Source organism: Arachis stenosperma, chromosome 1 (genome assembly GCF_014773155.1).
Source record: "Arachis stenosperma cultivar V10309 chromosome 1, arast.V10309.gnm1.PFL2, whole genome shotgun sequence".
Taxonomy (NCBI): Eukaryota; Viridiplantae; Streptophyta; class Magnoliopsida; order Fabales; family Fabaceae; genus Arachis; species Arachis stenosperma.
Window position 1 is genome coordinate 113,724,395 of NC_080377.1, and position 5,264 is coordinate 113,729,658.

At 41.6% G+C, this 5,264-nt stretch overlaps 1 non-coding gene across 1 annotated transcript; it reads left to right on the forward strand.

Annotated features, from left to right (window-relative positions):
- Positions 1-4,806: 4,806 nt before the first annotated feature.
- On the forward strand, positions 4,807-4,914 carry LOC130956239 (small nucleolar RNA R71). The gene has a single exon (XR_009077045.1). It is a non-coding gene; the product is annotated as a small nucleolar RNA R71 (small nucleolar RNA).
- Positions 4,915-5,264: the final 350 nt, after the last annotated feature.

Below are 5,264 nucleotides of genomic sequence, written 5' to 3' on the forward strand. Positions count from 1 at the left end.
GCATTAATACTCGAGGTACAGCAGAGCTCCACACCTTAATCTATGGTGTGTAGAAACTCCACCGTTGAAAATACATAAGAACAAGGTCTAGGCATGGCCGAATGGCCAGCCTCCCAAAGAGGGTTCAATCATAAAAGCATGATCAAAAGATGATAACACAATAGTAAAAGGTCCTACTTATAGAAAACTAGTAGCCTAAGGTTTTACAAAGATGAGTAAATGACATAAAAATCCACTTCCGGGCCCACTTGGTGTGTGCTTGGGCTGAGCAATGAAGCATTTTCGTGTAGAGACTCTTCTTGGAGTTAAACGCCAGCTTTTGTGCCAGTTTGGGCGTTTAACCCCCACTTTGGTGCCAGTTCCGGCGTTTAACGCTGGAATTTCTGAAGGTGACTTTGAACGCCGGTTTGGGCCATCAAATCTTGGGCAAAGTATAGACTATCATATATTGCTGGAAAGCCCAGGATGTCTACTATCTAAAGCCGTTGAGAGCGCGCCAATTGGGCTTCTGTAGCTCCAGAAAATCCACTTCGAGTGCAGGAAGGTCAGAATCCAACAGCATCTGCAGTCCTTTTCAGTCTCTGAATCAGATTTTTGCTCAGGTCCCTCAATTTCAGCCAGAAAATACCTGAAATCACAGAAAAACACACAAACTCATAGTAAAGTCCAGAAAAGTGAATTTTAACTAAAAACTAATAAAAATATACTAAAAACTAAACCAAATATACTAAAAACATACTAAAAATAATGCCAAAAAGCGTAAAAATTATCCGCTCATCACAACACCAAACTTAAATTGTTGCTTGTCCTCAAGCAACTGAAAATCAAATAAGATAAAAAGAAGAGAATATACTATAGACTCCAAATTATCAATGAAACTTAGCTCTAATTAGATGAGCGGGACTAGTAGCTTTTTGCCTCTGAACAGTTTTGGCATCTCACTTTATCCTTTGAAATTCAGAATGATTGGCTTCTTTAGGAACTCAGAATCCAGATAGTGTTATTGATTCTCTTAGTTAAGTATGATGATTCTTGAACACAGCTACTTTATGAGTCTTGGCCGTGGCCCAAAGCACTTTATCTTCCAGTATTACCACCGGATACATACATGCCACAGACACATAATTGGGTGAACCTTTTCAGATTGTGACTCAGCTTTGCTAGAGTCCCCAATTAGAGGTGTCCAGGGTTCTTAAGCACACTCTTTTTGCCTTGGATCACAAATTTATTTCTTTCTTTTTCTCTTTCTCCTTTTTCATTTTTTTTTGTATTCATTGCTTTTTCTTGCTTCAAGAATCATTTTTATGATTTTTCAGATCCTCAGTAACATGTCTCCTTTCTCATCATTCTTTCAAGAGCCAACAATTTTAACATTCATGAACAACAAATTCAAAAGACATATGCACTGTTCAAGCATACATTCAGAAAACAAAAAGTATTGTCACCACATCAAACTAATTAAGCTAGTTTTAAAGAAGAATTCGAAATCCTGTACTTCTTGTTCTTTTGTAATAAAAACAGTTTTCATTCAAGAAAGGTGATGGATTCATAGGACATTCATAACTTTAAGGCATAGACACTAAGACACTAATGATCATAAGACACAAACATGGACAAACATAAGCATAAATTTTCGAAAAACAGAAAAATGAAGAATAAGGAGATTAAAGAACGGGTCCACCTTAGTGATGGCGGCTTGTTCTTCCTCTTGAAGGTCTTATGGAGTGATTGAGCTCCTCAATGTCTCTTCCTTGCCTTTGTTGCTCCTCTCTCATGATTCTTTGATCTTCTCTAATTTCATGGAGGAGGATAGAATGTTCTTGGTGCTCCACCTTTAGTTGTCCCATGTTGGAACTCAATTCTCCTAGGGAGGTGTTAATTTGCTCCCAATAGTTTTGTGGAGGAAAGTGCATCCCTTGAGGTATCTCAGGGATTTCATGATGAGTAGGGTCTCTTGTTTGCTCCATCCTTTTCTTAGTGATGGGCTTGAGGTCATGCCTTCTCAGTTGAACCGGCTTTCCTCTTGAATCTCTCTTCCATTGAGCGCCCTCTTCACAAATGTCTGTGAGGACTTGGTCCAACCTTTGATCAAAGTTGACCCTTCTTCATGGACACAACTTCATAGAAGTGGTCTTGATGCACCCTTGAGATGAATCTCTCCATCTCCCATGACTCGGAGGTGGAAGCTTTTGCCTTTCCTTTCCTCTTTCTAGAGGTTTCTCCGGCCTTAGATGCCATAAATGGTTATGGAAAAACAAAAAGCACTGCTTTTACCACACCAAACTTAAAAGCTTTGCTCGTCCTCGAGCAAAAGAAGAAAGAAGAGGGTAGAAGAAGAAGAAATGAGGAAGAAGGGAATGGCTTTGTGTTCGGCCAAAAAGGGGGAGAAGTGGTGTTTAGGGTGTGTGAAAATGAAGGAGTGAAGATGGGTTTATATAGGTGTGAGGGGAAGGGTCATGGTTCGGCTATGGGAGGGTGAGTTTGGGAGGGAACGTGGTTTGAATTTGAAGGTGAGGTAGGTGGGGTTTTTTGAAGGATGGATGTGAGTGGTGAAGAGAAAGATGGGATTTGATAGGTGAAGGATTTTGGGGGAAGAGGTGTTGAGGTGATTGGTGAATGGGTGAAGAAGAGAGAGAGTGGTGGGGTTGGTGGGGATCCTGTGGGGTCCACAGATCCTGAGGTGTCAAGGAAAAGTCATCCCTGCACCAAATGGCATGCAAAAATGCGTTTTGAGCCAATTCTGGCGTTAAACGCCGGGCTGGTGCCCATTTCTGGCGTTTAACGCCAGGTTCTTGCCCTTTCCTGGTGTTTAACGCCAGTCTGGTGCCCCTTTCTGGCGTTAAACGCCCAGAATGGTGCCAGACTGGACGTTAAACGCCCATCTGCTAGCCTTACTGGCGTTTAAACGCCAGTAGGTTCTTCCTCAAGGGTGTGCTGTTTTTCTTCCTGTTTTTCATTCTGTTTTTGCTTTTTCAATTGATTTTGTGACTTCTCATGATCATCAACCTACAGAAAACATAAAATAACAAAGAAAAATAGATAAAATGTGACATTGGGTTGCCTCCCAACAAGCGCTTCTTTAATGTCAATAGCTTGACAGAGGGCTCTCATGGAGCCTCACATTTTCTCAGAGCAATGTTGGAACCTCCCAACACCAAACTTAGAGTTTGAATGTGGGGGTTCAACACCAAACTTAGAGTTTGGTTGTGGCCTCCCAACACCAAACTTAGAGTTTGACTGTGGGGCCTCTGTTTGACTCTGATTTGAGAGAAGCTCTTCATGCTTCCTCTCCATGGTGACAGAGGGATATCTTTGAGCCTTAAACACAAAGGATTCTTCATTCACTTGAATGATCAGTTCACCTCCATCAACATCAATCACAGCCTTTGCTGTGGCTAGGAAGGGTCTGCCAAGGATGATAGATTCATCCATGCACTTCCCAGTCTCTAGGACTATGAAATCAGCAGGGATGTAATGGTCTTCAATCTTTACCAGAACATCCTCTACAAGTCTATAAGCTTGTTTTCTTGAATTGTCTGCCATCTTTAGTGAGATTCTTGCAGCTTGTACCTCAAAGATCCCTAGCTTCTCCATTACAGAGAGAGGCATGAGGTTTACACTTGACTCTAAGTCACACAGAGCCTTCTTGAAGGTCATGGTGCCTATGGTACAGGGTAGTGAAAACTTCCCAGGGTCTTGTCTCTTTTGAGGTAATTTCTGCCTAGACAAGTCATCCAGTTCTTTGGTGAGCAAAGGAGGTTTGTTCTCCCAAGTCTCATTTCCAAATAACTTATCATTTAGCTTCATGATTGCTCCAATATATTTAGCAACTTGCTCTTCAGTGACATACTCATCCACTTCAGAGGAGGAATACTCATCAGAGCTCATGAAAGGCAGAAGTAAGTCCAATGGAATCTCTATGGTCTCATTTTGAGCCTCAGATTCCCATGGTTCCTCATTAGGGAACTCATTGGAGGCTAGTGCACGCCCATTGAGGTCTTCCTCAGTGGCGTTCACTTCCTCTCCTTCCTCTCCAAATTCGGCCATGTTGATGGCCTTGCACTCTCCTTTTGGATTTTCTTCTGTATTGCTTGGAAGAGTACTAGGAGGGAGTTCAGTAATTTTCTTTCTCAGCTGTCCCACTTGTGCCTCCAGATTCCTAATGGAGGACCTTGTTTCAGTCATGAAACTTTGAGTGGTTTTGATTAGATCAGAGACCATGGTTGCTAAGTCAGAGTGATTCTGCTTAGAATTCTCTGTCTGTTGCTGAGAAGATGATGGAAAAGGCTTGCCATTGCTAAACCTGTTTCTTCCACCATTATTGTTGTTGAAACCTTGTTGAGGTCTCTGTTGATCCTTCCATGAGAAATTTGGATGATTTCTCCATGAAGAATTATAGGTGTTTCCATAGGGTTCTCCTAGGTAATTCACCTCTTCCATTGAAGGGTTCTCAGGATCATAGGCTTCTTCTTCAGATGAAGCATCCTTAGTACTGCTTGGTGCATTTTGCATTCCAGACAGACTTTGAGAAATCAAATTGACTTGTTGAGTCAATATCTTGTTCTGAGCCAGAATGGCATTCAGAGTATCAATCTCAAGAACTCATTTCTTCTGATTAGTCCCATTGTTCACAGGATTCCTTTCAGAAGTGTACATGAATTGGTTATTTGCAACCATTTCAATTAGTTCTTGAGCTTCTGTAGGCGTCTTCTTCAGATGAAGAGATCCTCCAGCAGAGCTATCCAAAGACATCTTGAATAGTTCAGAGAGACCATCATAGAAAATACCTATGATGCTCCATTCAGAAAGCATGTCAGAAGGACATTTTCTGATCAATTGTTTGTATCTTTCCCAAGCTTCATAGAGGGATTCTCCATCCTTCTGTCTGAAGGTTTGGACTTCCACTCTAAGCTTACTCAATTTTTGAGGTGGAAAGAACTTTGCCAAGAAGGCATTGACTAGCTTTTCCCATGAGTCCAGGCTTTCTTTAGGTTGTGAGTCCAACCATGTCATAGCTCTGTCTCTTACAGCAAAAGGGAATAGCATAAGTCTGTAGACCTCAGGGTCAACCCCATTAGTCTTGACAGTGTCACAGATTTGCAAGAATTCAGCTAAGAACTGATGAGGATCTTCCAATGGAAGTCCATGGAACTTGCAATTCTGTTGCATTAGAGAAACTAATTGAGGCTTAAGCTCAAAGTTGTTTGCTCCAATGGCAGGGATAGAGATGCTTCTCCCATAGAAGTTGGGAGTAGGTGCAGTAA